Source organism: Dermacentor albipictus, unplaced genomic scaffold (genome assembly GCF_038994185.2).
Source record: "Dermacentor albipictus isolate Rhodes 1998 colony unplaced genomic scaffold, USDA_Dalb.pri_finalv2 scaffold_40, whole genome shotgun sequence".
NCBI classification, from domain to species: Eukaryota; Metazoa; Arthropoda; class Arachnida; order Ixodida; family Ixodidae; genus Dermacentor; species Dermacentor albipictus.
The window spans coordinates 725,711-745,945 of NW_027225594.1; the positions used below are offsets into that span (position 1 = coordinate 725,711).

At 43.9% G+C, this 20,235-nt stretch overlaps 1 protein-coding gene and 1 long non-coding RNA gene across 4 annotated transcripts in view; one reads left to right on the top strand and one right to left on the bottom strand.

The window, feature by feature from the left end:
* The window catches only part of LOC139052848 (hemicentin-2-like), a 363,460-nt gene that overhangs the window by 244,619 nt on the left and 98,606 nt on the right, over nt 1–20,235 (bottom strand). The window lies entirely within an intron of this gene.
* LOC139052863 (uncharacterized) lies at nt 413–7,142 on the top strand. The gene is made up of 3 exons (XR_011510093.1): nt 413–785; nt 2,139–2,231; nt 6,772–7,142. It is a non-coding gene; the product is annotated as an uncharacterized lncRNA (long non-coding RNA).

Sequence of the window (20,235 nt, forward strand, 5' to 3'; positions counted from 1 at the left end):
ATCAGGAAGGTCCACGTCTCTTTACAAATGAACGTCCAAGCAAACAAACAAAAAAGAAAGCATCGACAAATAAATTCACTTACACGCAGTTACCAGCCCACCTTTGTCCCATTTGATTTGATATCAGCCCATGTTTCTGGAAATAAATTTCCAGTGAAACTACCCGTAAACACAGAAAATGGCTTAGAGGTAGCGTAAAATAAATAGCTTTGAAAGTAATACACACACATAGTTTAAAACAATATTTGTTTTTATGCCTTGAAAACGAAACCGAAATTGAAATAACTTCCCCCGACGGGTGTCGCCGCTATCGCCGCTACGTCATTTCCTGCGTCTCGCGGCGGGCCGCCGGGAGCACATGTGTGTGTTCTCCGTGACATTCTTGAAGTTGTGAGTAATTAGATTATTTTTTGCTGCGTTTAGGTTGTACCAACTCGTTGTTTTCGTGTACTTTTGTGCTCATCGACGCGAAGTGAGCGTCCGGAGTGAAGGCGACGCGATTATGCGTGAGAAAGAAGGGCACCAGCGGCCTACGACATCGGTGTTTCTTTGTGACAGTGTGTTTACTACGCCTACGATGGCCGTCATTCGTGGCGAAGGAGAAAACATGTTCCATTCGGCCTGAACAGTGATGAAGTGGACGTTTTATTTTTCGGCGGGATGCATCGTCAACATGGTCCATCCACTACGTAAACGAAACGGCGTGCCCAAAGTACAGATCGTGACAGCGCTCCACCTTCAAACCGAGTGCCTTTTGCAAGGCGCATGAACTGCTCATATAAAAGGTACAATCGCCCAATTTTTTAACCTGAACGCGCGAGCATCGACCGGCCAGTCGATAAGCGCCGTATAACGGAGTACAGCGGCGAAGTGTGCGAGAATACGCCTGGCAGAGGGAAGCTGCATTGGACTGTGCATTGCGCGCACGCGCGTATTCTCGCACACTTCGCCGCTGTACTCCGTTATACGGCGCTTATCGACTGGCCGGTCGATGCTCGCGCGTTCAGGTTAAAAAATTGGGCGATTGTACGTACGTAGCCACGTTCAGCGTCGCGTTTTTTATGGTGCGTCATTGTGGTTGTAATTTTCGCGTAATTAATTTAAAGGACAGCGCAAGGTGTGTTGGATGCGAGTGTAGTATATGTACTCCAGGCGTAGCCTATGGGCACCGAATGTGAAAAAGAAAAAAAAATTAATGTTTCATTGTTCACGTGTCCTCAACTAGAGTTGTAGAGAATTAAGTACTGCTACGCGTCAGTATTCGGCGCAGGCAGGGAAATAATACTTTGGTTTGACTAATTGGTTCTTTCTGTTACCAAAGATGGGCGCAGACTTATACCGGTGTCACACGGCCACTTTCGAGCACGACTGAGCGCGTTCTGGATCGAAATTTTCGACCGCGATTGGCTCCTGTCCACCGATTGTGCAACGAGGCCAAACGCGTCCAGAAATTCGATTCCAGGCAGGATCGATCGCGGCCAAAAGTGTGCAGTGTGACAACCGTATTAAATGTCGCTTGTGTACTTTCACTCAATTGTTATTATTTTTTTTTTGTCGGAGGTCCCGTGGTAGGTAATGGCGCAGGCAGCTTGCAATGCTTGTGGTTTCATGACTAGAACTAATGCAAAACAAAAGAACCACGACCGTCCCGGCTATGTACTTATCAATCGCTTTAAGTTGTGCTCGTTGGTTATAGAAGCTGTCGTTCTGTTGCGGATGAATGCGTGGTTGCGCTATTTGTTTATAAATTTATCTTTTTGTATAAATAAGCACACCGAGCCTAATCAATTTTTTTCTCGTCCTTGTACTCGTTTCTTGGTTTCACGCAGGCGTGCTTATTATTACTACTATTTGTTTTCTTGTTGTGTGACTGAACCCTGCCTAAGGCGTCCTGTCAGTTGTCAACAGTATTTCTGAAATGAATTGCACTTAGCGTCCTACGGTTATTGTACGCTTCACTACCTTATTTTAATGTCTAGTTATAAAGTGTATGGTTATTGTAACTATTCTTGGCCTTTATATATGTATTTATTAAGCTGGTAAATGCTTAATTGTATTTGCAGTTTTGAGAGGTTCTTTTATTGAGTCGTCAATCTCGAATGGTATTAATGGTGGGTTGTTTTCTTGTGCCCATGCAGTTGCAGTCAGCATGAAGCAATTGCATGGGAACCGACTGGCTGTCTTGGGCCTACACGTTGCTGAAAAGACAGTGAAGACGTCTGACCCGACAGGTATACTTTTTTCATCACAATTGGCCTACATATTTTTTTCACCGGAGGATGAAGACCTCCCCCAGTGAGCTCCAATTACCCCTGTCTTGCGCTAGCTGATTCGAAGTGAAGCCTGCAAAATTTTTTGACTTCATCGTAGTCTACTTCTCTACCGTCCTTGACTACCCTTCTCTTCTCTTGGCATCCATTCTGTAACTCGAATGTGCCACTGGTTATCTGCCCTATGCATTACATGGTTCAAGAAGGCACTTGGGCTAGTTGGTGCTCATTGCAGACTTGAGACATCAATAACTAGCGTGAAAAAGACAACATCAAGAAGCACATAAGAAAGAAGTGTAGACTTCAACTGAAATTTTTGCTACACAGAAACATGGAATGCACAGAATGTCGACGGACAGAAACAACACAGGAGCTATAGGAACAAATTTATGAACATGTTAATTTCACTTACGAACATTCTTGGTAAGAGCCAGACACGGGTGCTTACACACCTATTCCCCACTTTTTTGATGCAAAGTGGTTCGTATATTTCCCTATGTACCTGCTTCTGGAGCTGCCTGAGCACACGATTGCTTTGAAACTGCTCGGTGCATGAGCACGTATGGCGATGATTGGCCATGTGGCCACCAGCCACCAAGGCACTCAAAGCTGCCCTATGTGTCCTCAAGCCAAACAGGTCGGTGTTTAAACGACCGCTTGGGGGAACAAAGATAGGGCAGCTGTCATGGCTGGTGGCCATCTGGCCAATCATTGCTGTAAGTGCTCATGCACTGAGCAGTTTCAAAGCACTCATCTGCCCACGCGGCTCTAAAGGCAGGTCGACATGTAAATATTCGAAGCACTTTGCATCGAAAAGCGGGTGATTAGTGTGTAAGCACCCCTTCCCTTGCTCTCGCCAAAAAAGAGTGTTCGTATCTCGAAATGAACCTGCCCATCGATTGGCTCCAATACCTCCTGTGTCAGGCAGGGAAAAGGAAAGATAAATGTTGCTTCCATGCGTTGAGGTCACATCCCCTGAATCCTATGTTTCTGTGTAGCCAAAATTTCAGTTGAAGCCTAGAGTTCTGTCCTGTGTGCTTCTAGCTGTCGTCCGTTGTCTTTTTCGCGCTAGTTAATGATGTCTCACGTCTGCACTACATGGCCTGACCAGCTCCCTTTTTTTACTCTTTATGTCAGCTAGGATATCAGCTCCTTCATCTACTTTCTGAACCACGCTGCTGTCTTCCTGTTTCTGCTGCCATCAGGATAGGAGTGGACATGACAAATGAAACTGAATGTCATTTAGACAGAGGAGCAGTGGGACTTCCTGTGCTTTACCTTTTGCTGTTGTGCATAATAGTTGAAATTGCACCAACACATCTTTTCCACCTTGTGATTTTCCCATAGCTGTGGCAAATAAATATATAGGCTTTAAGGAACTAGAAATGTAGTTTGCATAGGATTAACTTCTTTAGCATGATTACCTATTGCTTGCATTAAGTGAGTTTTTCCTAAGCCACTGCCACCATAAATAAATAAGAAAGAGAATACTCTTGCACCTAAAGGTAATGTGTATGATGCTCTGACTCCTTTGATGCATGTGCCTTGAGAGGTGTTGACGTTGTTCTTCATTTTTTTCTCAGTAAGCTTTACTCGATGGGTCTGACTTTGTATAAAGAAATAAGTTATAAAGAAACCATAATACCTAACAGGCAGAATTGTCGAGGTTGAAAGTCAAGTTTTCTTTCATGACATATTTTTTTCAGGCTGTACTAGTTGATCCATGATGCTCGACAGACAGCGCAGACTTGTACAAGGGACATCAAAAGTGGCGAGAAATGGAACAAATCCTATCGCCTCTTTCTCCATCCTTTCTCGAGTTCACATTGTCTAACGTCATCGACCAATACCAACTAGCCTGTTTGCGTACCTGTACTAGTTGAGCCATTTATACTATGGTACTCTAAACCAAATGTGATAAATTCAAAATTGGTGCCTTTTCTATCTTTGTACAAATACCTGTTTCATAAAATAGTTTAAAGTGTTATGGTTGATGTCATGTTTCGACACCACCATAACCTCATAAAATATCTTCATGGATGCAAAAGGTGCCTCTTGTGCAGGTTCCGTTCTAGCCTGACACGGAAAACAAAACTGGCAGAAGGTAGAGCACATGCTCTTTTGTAAACAAAACGCATGATTGCATTTTCTTGGCAGTTATTGCAATGTTTTCTGATGTTTATCTGCATGAACATTAATTATCTCAGCTGCTAAAGACACATCACTAGACACTGTGAGCAGAAAAAAGTGATTGTGCAGTACTGTTAAAGTCATGCAACATTATGTTTAAGCAAACTGGCAGGGATGCTAGCTGTTAAAAAGAAAAAGCTGACTTCTAGAAAAATTTGCACTCCTAAATGTGGAATTGAAATTCACTATGCTGATAAGCTACAAAATATTTCCAGGACGATCAGACTAGTTACACTGGCCATTTGCTGATTCAATAAGGTTCACTGAAGCTTGTTTTTAAATTCACACTGTTTTTATGCAGGGTGATGATTTTCAGTCTTGTGGAATTTTTAAATATAGTCCTGTTGCATATAGCATAATTCTAGTCCTTGAGCAGGAATATTCAAACACGCAGATATATCTAGCACAAGAAGTCGAAACATATTAAACTAATTAAAAAAAATATTATCCTTGAATGAATTACATTATAGCTAATATAACCGAAAAGAAAGGGGCTTAACCAAGAAACCCGATGTTTATTAATCATATCCTAAGAAGCCAGCAAACACTGACACCAAGGACAAGTTAGGGTAAATTACTTGTGATTAACAAATGAAATAAAGAAATGATAAATTAATGGAAATGAAAGTGGATGAAAAAACAGCTTGCTGCAGGTGGGGAACGAACCCACGTCTTTGCATTACGCGTTAGGTGCTTTACCAATTGAGCTACTGCGGGCGCCGTTTCCCCATCACATTCTTGGGTATTTATGCTTCCTAGTAGAACGCTGGGAGTGTTTGCCAGCGCCACCACATATCTGGGGCACATATTGTAATTTACGAATCATAGCCAGTGAGATTACAAGGTGTATCTACTTGGAATTGATTTATTTCCAGAATGGCGTCAGTTTGGAGATATGCACCATCAAACTTGCCGGAAAAATGCACTGTTGTTCCACTTACTTTTTTAACAAAATGTACTTTTATGCACTGAGGCACAAAAGTGGGTTGTGCACTGATGCACAACCCACTACTTTACCAGTAGTACTTAAAACATTTTGGCTCTTTATCATTAATGCACTGATGTTTAAGCTATAGAATGTCGCTTGCCCCATCTTCCTATCTCTTCACGTTCCAAAGTAATCGAGCAATGCATGGCATACAGTGGTGATGTCCGGTTGAAACAGTGGGCTGTAGTTGAATTTCTCACTGCGGATGGTTCTGCGCCCTTCAACATTCATTGCCATCTGAAAGCAGTTTACGGGGATGCCTGTGTTGAAATCAGCACTGTGCGTAGGTGGGCAAGTACTGAGAAACATCAAAATCCAGCCGCATCAAATGTCCAGGATCAGCACCAAACTGGACAGCCCACAATGGCTTCTTATGAGGATCATCAACATCAGGCAGACGAGTTGAATCGGGTCAATCGTAGGATCAAGCAACACCAGATTGCAGCAACACTCGCTATTTCCATTGGTTCAGTGAACCACATAATTAAAAACCTCCTGGGTTACAAGAATTGAACTTGTTGGCTATGCTTCGACTTTTTCATGTCAGTCGTCAGTTACCGTGACACCCATCAAGCGCAAGTCTTCTTGTAACGCAGGTCTTTAATGATGTGGTTCACTGAGGCAATGGAAATGGCGAGTGTTGCAATCTGGTGTTGCTTGATCCTGCGATTGCACCGAGTCAACTCATCTGCTGATGTTCATGACCCTCATCAGAAACCATTGTGGGCCATCCATTTCGGTGCTGATCCGGGAGATTTGATGTAGTAGGATTTTGGTCTTTCACAGTCCTTGCCCACCTCTGCACAGTGCTGACGTCAGCACAGGCATTCCTGTAAACTGCAGTCAAATGGCCATGAATGTTGATATGCGCACAACCTTCCACAGTCAGAAATTCAATTACAGCCTGTTGTTTCAACTGGACGTCACCACTGGATGCCATGAATTTCTCGATTACTCTGGAAAGAGAAGAGAGAGGAAGGCGAGGCAAGTGACATTCGATAGCTTAAGCATAAGTGCATCAATGATAAAAAGTTCAAAATGTTTGCTGTAATATTGGCAAAGTAGTGGGCTTGGAGGCAATAATTTCTGAATTGCCCTCATATATTTGTGTAGCCTGTCTCTCCTACATTCATGATGTGGCAGATTAAATGCCTTATTCTTTCGAAATAACGATTTCCTGGAAGTAAGCACTATCTGTGCTTGTTTTCTTTAACCTGCTCTTCATGTGATCTTGAAATATTAAAGTGAATGATGCAGGGAAGCGCTGCTAGTCATGTTTCGTGTACTTTTCCTGACATTAAATTGCAACAAATCATTTTGCAGGTAGAAAAGAAGCAGATGGCTACAGTGATCAATGAAGAAATGGCTTCATCTATAATGGCTCGCCTTAGGACATTGGAATGGAGCTACAAAAAGGCATCATCATCCTCGCCTGTGCCCTGGAACTTTGGTTTGAATGAGACTGTTCTTCAATGTAGAACGGCCGCAAGACTTGTCACCACAAGGCATAGTGCAAGCTCAAAATATTGTACAGGAGGCTAGAATAAATGACCCTCCATGCAGTCACTCTGTATCTGTGATAAATGGGACCATTTCACGCAGAACACTCACAAGTGATAATGTGTTTTCTCTCAAAGTTGCTATGCAGTGCGTTTGTAAACACATTACCTATTGTATGCACACCATACATAACATTTCTGTGTGCTAGCCCAACTGTAGACTTAGAAACAAACAATGAAGTGCATATGTACCCGCTTCCACATGCCGTACTTCAAGGGCTATTATATTGCTCATTACACCCGATAGGTGAAGGGGTAATATATTCCTGATCACACCCTTACACCCCATGGGTCGAAGGGTAATATGTTGTTCAAAACACCCTCAAGAGATAGGGTGTTATTGGAATATAGAATAACCATCATAAGGGTGTAATTCCCTATAAAACCCAGCTTTTTCAAGGGTGCTAGGGGGTTAGTTATAGACACCGAAAAAAACCCTTAGGGGTGTAAATTATTTTACAGTGTAAGAGCTATAAGTTACATAAAATACACAAGGAATAAAAGTATGAGAATGGCTGAAGTAGGGTATGCTATAAGTATAGGATGTACAAGAGTGGTGTAATAGTGTTACATGAATAAGAATGGAAAGGTGATTGTTGTTGACGAATAGCACAACAGCCTCCGCTGATCCCTTGAGTACAAGGGCCTGGAGGCATGTGCTAGAGCAAAGGTTCACATCGCAACAGTGGCTTCTCGCAAGAGGCCGTGTTACGAATTTCTTGCACAGAAAACGTGCAGCGTGTCTACGTCGTTTAAATAGGCTATGGTAGATTGCATGTGAAATAGTGGTTCTCTGCCTAGAAACAGTGCCAGGTGAAGTGGTATACACTGACTGTATGCTAAAGGGAAGTGTTTTTTCCTCTCGACTAGTGTTTCGCGGCATTCTAGGAAGACATGCTGAACACTGAGTGTCTCCCCGCATCTACTACATATTGGACGTTCACCGCCACTCAACAGAAAGTTATGTGTGCCGTAAGTGTGCCCTATTCTGAGACGACAGAAGAGGACATCACTTCGTCTGGACTTGGTCAGTGATGGCCAGTATCCTAAATGTGGCTTAACTGTGTGGAGTTTATTATGGGTTTCAGAGTCCCATTTATGCTGCCAGTAGGTTCTGAGTTTTTTCCGTAAGTATGGCTTTAGGTCTGAGACCGGAACGGCTGCGGACATGTTGGAATCTTTTGTATCTAAGGAGGTAGCAATTCGGTCTGCCAGGACATTACCTTCAATACCTCTGTGTCCAGGCACCCAGCATATCGTTACATGTTGGCCAGAGGCATAAATGGTACAGAGGAGAGAGAAAAGATCTGCAATTACTGGATTTGTGTGGTTGAAGCATGACATCAATGTTTTCACAACGCTTAATGAGTCTGTGTATATGACCGCCTTATGTAATTTTAACTGTTTAATTTGTTTCGCAGCCGACCACAGTGCATACGCCTCTGCTGTAAAGATGCTTGTTTGAGGGTGCAGAACATCAGACTCGGAAAAGGATGGGCCGACGGCTGCGTATGACACGCCAGCATGTGATTTAGACGCATCTGTGTAATACTCTGGACAAGGGTATTTAAATTGTAATTCCAGAAAATGCATATGAATGTGCGCCTCTGGAGCGTGCTTCGTTACCTCCACAAATGACGTGTCACAGTCAATGATTCGCCACAACCACGGTGGAAACGGCTTGGCAGAAGCCATTAGACTATTTTCGCGGATACGAACATCCATCTCCTCGCTCAGCTTTGTCACACGGATCGAGAATGGCTCTCTGGCTGTAGGTTTGTTATGAAAGAGTGTTGCAGAGGTCATATCGTTTATGGTGGGATAACAAGGATGGTTTTTGTTAGAATGTACTTTCAGGAAATAATTAAATGTTGAATATGACCGCTGCAGATCGGGCGACCATTCATTCGATTCGACGTAGAGGCTTTGAATCGGACTCGTCCTAAAGGCGCCGGTGGCGAGGCGGATACCAAGATGATGCACAGGGTCCAGCATCTTAAGAGCACTGGGTGTAGCTGAGTGATACACGACGGCACCGTAGTCTAACCGTGATCGTACAAGGCTCCTGTAGAGGTTCATGAGGCATTTCCTGTCGCTTCCCCATGTTGTATGTGAAAGTATTTTCAGGATGTTCATTGTTTTAAGGCATTTAGCTTTCAAATACTTGATATGAGGAATGAAGGTTAGTTTTGAGTCGAGTATTATGCCTAAAAATTTATGTTCAGTGTTGAGTGGTATGTGTTTTCCGTGTAGCATAATATCAGGATCTCGTATCAAACCTCTCTTTCTAGAAAAAAGCACACAGGAGCTTTTGAGGGGGTTTAGCTTGAAGCCATTTTCATTTGCCCATTGTGAGACCTTGTTCAGTCCGAGTTGTACTTGGCGCTCGCAGACAGCAAGATTACAAGACTTAAATCCTAATTGTACATCGTCTACATATATTGAATAAAACATTGAGGATGGAATGACTTTGTGGAGGGAATTCATTTTCACAATGAAGAGGGTGCAGCTAAGCACGCCTCCTTGTGGCACACCAGTCTCTTGAGTGAATAGGCTGGACAGGGCATTGCCCACTCTAACACGGAACGTGCGGTTAGTCAAGTAGTTTTCTATCATATTTAGCATGTTGCCGCGTACGCCCATCGCAGATAGGTCTCGAAGGATTCCGAATCGCCATGTTGTGTCATAAGCTTTCTCCAAGTCCAGAAACACAGAGAGAAAAAATTGTTTGTGTATATAAGCCTCTCTAATATTTGCCTCAATGCGAACAAGATGGTCTATTGTTGACCTACCCTCCCTGAAACTACATTGAACGGGATCAAGTAGACGGTTGCTTTCGAGGAAATAGATTAGACGCCGATTTACCATTTTTTCATATAGTTTACACATGCAGCTTGTTAGTGCTATTGGCCTATAACTACTGGCCAATGCTGGGTCTTTGCCTTGCTTATGAATTGGGATTACAATCGCTTCTTTCCATGAGGATGGAATATGCCCAGATACCCACATGCATGGAGTTGTAAAGGGACAGAAGTGTGTTCAATGTTTCTGGACGCATATTCCTGATCATTGCATACATTATGCGGTCACCACCTGGTGCTGAGTTGCCGCAGGAATTTAGAGCAGCCTTCAGTTCAGCGAGACTAAACGGACGGTTGTAAGGTTCATCTGGTGCGCATTTTCGTTCAAGGCGTTCTCGCTCTATGCGTTCCTTGAATTTTAGGAAAGTTGGCGCATAGTGTGATGCACTAGAAATATATTGAAAATGCTTGCCCAGGAAATCTGCCTGATCTTTCATGGTGTCGCCTTGAGCGTTTACTAAAGGAAGCGGTTGTGTTTCCCTGCCCTTAAATCTGTTTACCCTGTTCCATACCTTACCCTCATCCTTGTACGAATTGATACTACATATGTACCTTTCCCAGCTTTCTCGCTTAGCACGTCGTCGTGTTCTCCTGCCCTGTGATTTTGCCTTCTTGAAATTAATGAGGTTCTCCGCAGTTGGAGAGTCACGAAGCAGGCTCCAAGCTTTATTTTGTTTTTTCCGTGCCTCTTTGCATGCGTCGTTCCACCAAGGCAAACGACGCTTATTAGCAAGTCCGTTAGTTTGTTTTACGCATTTTTCAGCGGCGTCAATAATAAAAACTGTTAAATATGCCACAGCATCGTCTATGTTTAAAGAACTCAAATCGCCGTACTGTAAATATGTGATCTCCTGAAACAGTTCCCAATCCGACGAGTCGATTTTCCATCGGGGAATCTGTGGAGGGCATTCAGCGCGTTTTGTTAAATTTAAGAGAATAGGAAAGTGGTCACTTCCGTAAGGGTTTTTCAGGACCTTCCAATCAACGTACGGCATTAGAGATGGAGAGGCTATGGTTAGGTCTATTGAAGAATATGATTTGTGTGTAGTGCTATAAAAGGTGGGTTCTTTTTTCTTCAGAAGAACTGCACCGGTACATAAAAGAAAGTCTTCTATAGTACGCCCTCTTGCATCACAGCGCAAGTCGCCCCATAGCGTATTATGGGCGTTCACATCACCTGTTAAAATGAATGGTTCCGGAAGCTGATTGACTAGAGTTTCAAGATCTCTTAGTTGCAAGCGATGTTCAGGTGGTATGTAGAGGAAACAGACCGTAACCAACCTGTCGAATAGAATCGCCCTAACTGCTACTGCCTCAAAATTAGTTTTAAGGTGGAGGTGTTGGCAAGCAACTGACTTCTGGGCTATAATAGCCACGCCACCAGACGCGGCATGGCCATCATCGCGATCTTTCCGGAATAATGTGTGTTGTGTTAAGAAATTTGTATTTGATGTTTTCAAGTGTGTTTCCTGAACGCAGAACAGCCTAGGATTAAACTCTTGTATTATTTCTTTTATGTCATCTAAGTTGTTTAGAATGCCACGGACATTCCAATCAATAATTTGCACAGCCATTTTATTAGGATGAGAAATGTTCCGTGTTCAGGTGTGTAGTAGTGTACTTTAGGTGACAGGACCGTCGTCTGGCCCTGTTATGGGTTTTTTGTTTGTTTTGGCAAGCTCGAGAGAGCCATGCCGGTGTTTCGGCACCAAACGTGCCGGTGTCGTGTCCATTGCCTCCTGGGAAGCGCTGGACGCCCGCGCGTGCGGGCTTCTAGTTTGTTTGTCAGACCTCGCCTGGCGAGGCGCGGTCTTGAGGCCCGACGTACTCGGGATAGCCGGCCTCTGTGTCTTGGTAGGTGGCGCAGGTTTAACTGCTTCCACCTCGGGGGCGGGCGATGCCACAGCCAACAGCTCGCTGTGTGCGGGCCGGGCAGGTGGCGCAGGCCGGTGCGGCGCTGCCCCCTGACGCGTCGCATCGGCGTATGTTGTGGTGTGGAATGGGGAGCACCTTTTTCGTGCTTCCTTGAAAGAGATGTTTTCTTTTACTTTTAGGGTGATTATTTCCTTTTCTTTTTTCCAGTTGGGACAAGATCGGGAGTATGCTGGATGTTCACCCTCACAGTTTACACAGTGAGGCGTTGCTTCACATTTATCTGAGGCGTGGCCTTGGACTCCACATTTCGCACACGTGAGTTTACCACGGCAGCTCTGCGATCCGTGGCCAAATCTTTGACATTGGAAGCATCTTCTTGGATTAGGGATGTATGGTCTGACAGCTGTCTTTGTGTATCCAGTTTCTATTGTTTGTGGCAGATCGCAAGTGGCAAATGTGAGGATCAGGTGCTTAGTAGGAATTTCTTTATTTTCTCTTCGGATGATGATTCGTTGTACGTTAGTGACATTTTGCTCTTTCCAGCCCTCTAACAGCTCTGTTTCGGACAAATCAATGAGATCTGAATCAGATACTACACCGCGTGCTGTGTTCATAGATCGATGAGGGGAAACGGTAACAGGAATATCTCCAAATGCCACAAGTTTGTTTAGTTTGCTGTGCTGGTCTTTATCATGGATTTCAAGGAGGAGGTCCCCGCTCGACATTTTGGTGACCTTATAGCCTGGGCCAAGTGCATCAGTCAAGCCTTTAGCAACAAGGAAAGGAGATACTGTTCTAGCTGGTTTTTCTGTTTTTTCGCTGTGAACGACTTGGAATCGGGGGAAAATTTCTTTTGGTTTGAAGAGGCTTAGAATTTCATCGGTGCGTCCCCTCTTTTGAGGGTGACGATCAAGCAGACGTGGAAAAGCAGGTGTTCCCATAATATTACGGACATTTTCGGCGGCAATGGCGGCCACCCACCATGGAGCCCAACAGGGGGACACTGTAGCACTTAACCTGTAAGGCTGCAGACGCCAGCCGTGCATTGCTGCTATAACCTAATATAACATACCCAAGGGAGGGCACATACACAAGGTTAACCCTAGCCGCCTAGAGAAATTAGGAAGTGACGGAAGAGAAGAGATGATAGGACAGTAAAAGAAAGAAAATACGAAAGAAAAAGATTGAAGAGGGGGACAGGAAAAGGCGACTGCCGATTTCCCCCGGGTGGGTCAGTCCGGGGGTGCCGTCTACGTGAAGCAGAGGCCAAAGAGGTGTGTTGCCTCCGCCGGGGGGCCTTAAAGGTCCGAGCACCCGGCATCGGCTCAACCTCCAGGATCCCCCTTTCCCCGGACACGGCTAAGCCGCGCACGGCTACACGCGGGAGGGTCCAACCCTCATGTGCTCGGGTCCGTGGTGGCGCAACGCACCAAACGCCTGCTGACGCAGACGCCCCTGCGGGGATGTAAACACATCTATGCATTTATTATTTCGCTCGTTCCTGATACCAGCAAGAGCCTATAACTAAGGCGGGGATGAACCGGACGCTTAGGGCCACTTTCCTTATTATTACTTTTTTACTGCTTATGGTCACGAAGCCTTTATAGTCACCAAACATTGCGAAAGAGAGAAATGGAGAGGAGAGGCAGGGAGGTTAACAAGATATCAGTCTCCGGTTTGCTACCCTACAGTGGGGATGGGAAACAGTGGTTAGAAAGAGGACAGAGGAGAAGGCGTTAAAACAACAACAACAACAACAACAAAAAAAACCAAACCAGAGCTCTTTCCCCAGCAGGCTCGCGATCTTCTGTACAAAAGCTATGTTAGACCCATTTTAGAATATGGATGTACCGTATGGGACCCTCCTACGTGTACCGACCGAGATAAACTTGAGAGAGTTCAGAATATAGCAGCACGGTACGTAATCGGCAACTATGACAGAAACCTTAGTATTACTAGCGCAAAACAAACATTAAAATGGGACACCTTAGAAAAGAGAAGGCAGGCATTACGCTTGAAACTTTTTCACAATATATTTTATGGCCAAATCGGAATAGACCGTAATAAGTATATTTTTCAGCCACATTATATATCCAGACGAACAGATCACGAGCTCAAGGTTAGGGAATACACTTGTAGAACTAAACTTTTCAAAAGCACCTTTTTCCCCAAAACCATTTTAGAATGGAATCGACTGCCTGCTGCCGTAGTTAGTATACTTAATAATGAACATTTTGCAAATGCTCTTTGAAATTTTCTTCTTTATTTTTCAGTATGCAGTAATTGCAGAGTTTGCTATCATTATATAGTGCTTTATTACTTAATTCTATGATGTCGTTTCCTGCGTGCTGTAAATTGATATCCTGATGTACCATTTTTGTCATGTCATTTTTGCGTTTTTTTTCTCTTTTTCTCTTTCATTGTATTGTATAGCATAATACTGTTTATTCGATGCCATAAGCTGCTTACATTGATGTATGTAACCCCCCCACTGTAATGCCTAAATGGCGCTGTGGGTATGAGAGTAAATAAAAAAAACATACCTGCAATCTGAGACATACCGTATTTTCGCGATTCTAAGCACCCCCCGATTCTAAGCACCCCCCCCTCTATTTGCGGGAAAAAGTTAGGAAAAAAGTTTGCTTGCGAATCTAAGCACCCCCCTATTTGTTAGAAAGACCGCGTAGCCAAGGCCGCCAAACGCGCTTGCTTACTCTAGAATCATTGCTCGGCGGACCTGCAGGCACGCGGTCGATGCTTCTGTTGGACGCACTTCGCGGCCATCTGACTCCGGAGGTAAAGACAAAGCTTCGTAACATCGATAGCGACGTGGTTGTGATTCCGGGTGGCATGACGCCAGTGCTGCAACCTCTCGACGTTTCAGTCAACAAGCCCTTCAAAGCCAATCTCCGACAGGAGCACGAAGAGTGGGTGCGAAATCCTGACCGGAAGAAGACGCCGACGGGAAAGCTGCAGAAAGCGTTCCCATCAACCATCGCAAAGTGGATTTCGGACGCGTGGAAGAGGGTCCAAGTGGACGTTGCGGTCAAATAATTTAAGAAGTGCTCGATCCCAAACAACTTCGACGGAACGGAAGACGACCTGCTGTGGGATACCGAGAGCAGCGGTTCAAACAGTGCGACGAACTCGAGTGGCAGTGATAGAGACTGAGCATCCTACACAAGCGGTGGATTCATTGTCTACACCGATTTTACTTCGGAATGTTTGTAAAATAAAATGTTATTTCTGGAGCCCATCTCGTCGTGATGTCGCAGCGAAAAGTGGGAGGGGGGGGGGGGTTATTCTAGATTTTTCGAATCTAAGCACCCCCCCTCACTTTGGGCATCGCGATCGTGAAACAAAGGCGGTGCTTAGAATCGAGTAAATACGGCAGTAACTAGTGCTAACAAGATGAACGAAAAAGATAAGTCGGTACAGGACAGAGCGCTAGTGTCCTGTCTCTGTCCCAACTTTATTTTAGGGTTTTAGGTAATCTGCATGGTAATTTATGCCGATGCCTGTCGTCCGCAGAAGCAGGGGTACAACACTGACGACCCACCAATGGGCTACGCACGAAATGCGACATCGAGCTACTTTTTGTCTAATAATAATAACTTTACAATAATAATAATTTTATTCAGATCAATATACACGACTTGTATGCGACAGCGACCGGACCCCTAGCCATAGGCGACAGTTGTGGATCCATGGAATTATACGAAGGAAAATAAAGGATTCACACACGGGCACAATCGTTCTTTGTTTGTTTGTTTGTTTTGCTTTGGACATATAATACGCTACCACAACCGAGTGCAGGAGCAACGGGTCTGCTTATGAAAGTTCGTACAAGTAAGCAGGAACAACCTTTATGTGCAACGGATGATACATTTTTGTTGCACGTTTGGGTTGAGAATAACATCATGTACTGGTACTTCTTTTTCCCGACCAGGAAGATCGAATAATATCGGGCAACGGTTCATTTATTGGCCGGATGTGGCACTCATATCAGGAAAAAGCTGCAGAAATGTGTGCGACTGCGACGTGGGTTCTGATATAGTGATTGGCGACGAGATGTGCGGTCGCTGTTCGCCATCGGTCGAATTCGTTATCCAAAAAATAAAAATAAAAACCTGTAGGAAAAGATCACATTACACGGCCGTTCCCATAAGAGTGACACAGAAAGCAATATCGGTCACTTCCACATGCCCGAGGCCGTGTATTCAACCCCCAGAGAACAAGATGTTTTAAAGAAGACAAGCGCGAATGACATTAAAGACGGCGAATTGTCGCATACATGATCTCAAGTAGTGGTCACACAATTAAGCATTCGCACTGCGGATAGCTAAGCCTCGCTTTGTGGTAACACAGCGTCGTACATACAGCGGTCTGAGCGGAACGGACTTTACACTGAAAGCTACAAACACCGATGTACTTTTTTTTGTCTAATCTCGAACGCCACTAAAGCGCGGCACCAGCCAACTCGCAGGCTAATACATGGTGTTGCACGTAACTTGAGCCAGACAATAAACATATTCAAATGTAGTTGGACCGAACCAAGGTAATAGTTCTATACATTGCAAACATTCAGTACTTAGCACAAACTGGCGTTGCATTCAATACCTATAAGATTATGGCCTCTCCTCACACGTAGAACTTTCGTATTCTGCGCTGGTTCTATTTTTCGGACAGCTCCTTTCACGATTTGCTTACACACACAGCATCATTCAAACCCGCAATAAGTAACATACGCATGCGAAACACGGACGTGTGGTTTACACCGCGTTTCCGGCATGAACTACAAGTTGCCAAGCCTTGAACATAATTTAAATATAATCTTAAACAGGTAGAAGCATACCATAGGCTTTGCATTAAAATAGCTTAAATATTTCCAAAACATGTAGCCTTATAATACTGTTAACTATCAGGATGCAATGCAGACTGCACAAGTGGTATTACTTTCAATCTCGACTGAAATTCGAATCTATAATATTGTTGGAAATGAATATGTTATAAATTTTTACTGTTGATATATGTTTGAGCTGTCGAAGTCAAATCGGTTTATTTCCGTATTTATAATATATGCGTGTGTTAGTACATATGTGGAAGAATATGTGCATGTCACCTGTATATATTCAGTATAGTTTCTTTTCATAAATAATCTGTTTCATCTCCGGACTGGCGCCACTGCTAAAAGTTTTCAGGTTGCCCGAGCCCAGTCAAGCTGTCAAAGAACAGCTTTTTTGCCCAGGTATCCCTACCAGACATATCTATTTTTTCTGCAAAATAATAATGAAATGAAATGCTATTTTCCGTGTCTTGGAGATACGCAGATAATTGTTCACATCACGCCAAATTAGATCATTCTGCTTAATTAACATAATAAACTTCTCGAACATTATATCTAGATGAAAAGTGGCAATTACAAAATTGCAGAGCAACATGAAAAACTTCCGATGCAGCTTTCTGTTGCTGAGCACCTGCTACATAAAAGTGTTTTTCCGAGTGTGAAAGAATCTCGGGAATACACGCGAGATCCTTTGGAGCGACGCCATAGTCGCAAAGCAACTGCTCCGGGCAAAAAAAGTGTTGATTTGATGTGCGACCACTCCCGTAGTTTCGCCTTGACTCTACAGTGCGCTTCAACAATGCGGCTCTGCTTCTTCACGCCCTGCGCAATTTGTCCGCTTGAAATACTTCCGTGGTGCTTATTTTTTGAGAAATAGCAGAAACGTACCAGGGCGCACCTTGAACTGAAGTTTATCCAGTTTTCCCGGAACCCCTCTCGTGTCGTAGTAGTAGCGTTTCCTTGCCTTCTCACGTCTGCTTTTCCCTATCCCCCCCTCCAACCCCCTTGCATGACAAAGGCGTCTTCTCCCCCATCGTCTCTAAACTTCTATCAACGTCCCCTCTGGACACGCACTTTTGTAATAAGGTAAGCGCTGTAGTTTCTGGAATGATTCTGGAGGGGTCACGGATAATGACAGCTGTAAAGAGGGTGGTGTGTTGACGACTAGGGAGTTCCAGAGGCCACTGTGCACATTCGACACGGTGAGGTCCAAAGTAGTTTCACGCATCGCCTTACCTCTCTGCCTCGCTCTGTCACGTGTGCAATGCTCTGGGCCATAATCCGACGTGGTGGGCCAGACAGCACCAGTGGGAAAGTTGAAAAAAGAGGCTAAGAAAGCTACCTTTTGAATCAAATTCGAAAGTATTCTAGATCTTTCTTGGGTGCTGGCGCGAACACACACCAGAAACAAGGAAGGAGACGGGACAAGCGCTCTGTCCCCTCTCCTTCCTTTTTTGTTGTGTGTCTTCGTGCCTAGTACCCAAAAAGAATTGTGAACAACTCGCCCAACAAGACGACCTTTTATTCTAGATGTTTTAAAGCGATAACTGGTTTCGCGGCACCGTCAATGTCAATCACGAATTTGTCTGCACAGCAGCTCCGCCATGACCAGTTGCCATCAGCAACAGACGATTTTGTTATCGGCTGTTACTCGTAGAAGCGCCCTGGGTTATTTTTGCCACAATGGAAATAATTTCCATATCAATCTCGTCCTGTTTCCTCCCTTGTCAGTATTTATTTTGCGCGGTCTTTTCTCCGTGCATTCGCACCAACTAGCTCGCATTCATACCTTTTAAAGGCAAAAAGAAGTTACCTCATCCTAACGATTACTTATTTAGCTGGTAAATTACTGTATGAAAAGATATTTTGCCTTAGAGCCATTTATTATGCGCTGGATGTAGTAAATAAATGTAAAGCTTGACACAAGCACGCATTTCCTTTGCATAAGCACTTCTTTCGTGGCTTTCTTCTGCACCGTTGACTTAAACACGCCGCGCTGGCTATGCTGTCGCAGCGTTTCCATGGTGAAAATAATTCTTTGAGCTTTATCCAGAACGGATGGTGTAGGTCTCCTTCAGCACAAAGAACTTGTGGCAAACAATCGCCGTAAAGTTTACACAGCTAGTCTGGCGGCCACAGAAAATCATGCTTCGACACTTCAGCGAAAGTGAGGAGGACACAGCGCTGTACCCCCGCTGTTGTAAATTTTTTACGGTAGGCGGTTGTCTATGGAATGCGTTCTGTAAGCACGACCAACCAGACCTCCCCCCCCCCCTCCCCTTCCATTATTGTGGCACATTTTAGCCCCGTCCCGTTTCACTCTTCACAGTGACGCACGTCGAGCAATATTAACCTATTATTAATTTATTTATTTAACAATACTGTAGGCCTTTGCACAGGCCCAAACAGGAAGTGGATTGTACAATATACACACACGAGCATGGGAAAAACAGGAAAAAAGAAAAACAAAAAAACATATAAAGAAAAAAAATGCCATACAACAGCACTGGTATACAACGCAAGACACCCTTTTTTGTTTCACATGAATCAGGAAAAAGGTACTCAAAACAATTGCAATATTTGTCGTATAATATTCTTGTAGTTATTGTGGATCTGTATAACACCACTACTCAGCACATTGCAATATTTACATCTGAAATGCAATCACACGTGCACTAGTGTCCAGTCAATCAACCAACGCATTACCTTTAAACTATGCGCTCAACTACTTTCATGAACAGCCAAAATATGACTCCAATTTTGCGACAAAGCCATCCACAGAATCTGAGTCTACAATTTCCTTTGGTAACGAATTCCAGATTTCAATTGCCCATGGGAAATATGAATAGCTGAACGTGTCGCACTGTGTCGGATATTGCCTGATGTGTTTATTATGACAGGTTCTATTGGAGTGTCGGTGTGGTGGCTGCACGTAATCTCGCTTATCTATATTAATTTTGTCATTACATAGCATAAAAAGAAATTTCATGGCAGCCACACGACGCCGACGAACAAGGGTAGGCAGTGCTGCCTGGTTTCTAAGAGCACTTACGCTTTCGTGTCGAGAATACTTATGGTAAATAAATCGCAACGCTTTATTTTGAATGCTCTCTAATTTCTGTGAGAGTACTTTCTGGTGCGGGTTCCACACTATGCTACCATACTCAAGAATTCGCCTTACTAAAGTTCTATATGCTGTTAGTTTCACGTAGGATGGTGCTGCAGTTAATTTTCTTCGCACGAAACCGAGTGTTCGGAAGGCCTTCGTGCATGTATTATCGATATGGGTATTCCATTTTACCGCGCTTGTAAAGGTTATGATTAAATATTTTACTGTGTCAGTTTGTATTAAATCGTTGCCGTTTAATGTATAATTCAACCTGCGCTCTTACGCAGAGTAAAAAATGTTAGAACCAGCATCTTATGATCTGAAATCCCTTCTTCAACGCGTATATGTGGTTTTATCGACTGCGATACCAAAGCAAGATCAAGTATTGAACAGGCATTTCCTTGGACACGCGTAGGTTCATTAACAATCTGTGATAAAGAAAAACTAAACATTATGTCAAACAGGCGCTCACAGTTTCTTGCATCTCTGTTGCCGATAGTTAACTTATTCCAATCTATGCCAGCTAGATTAAAATCC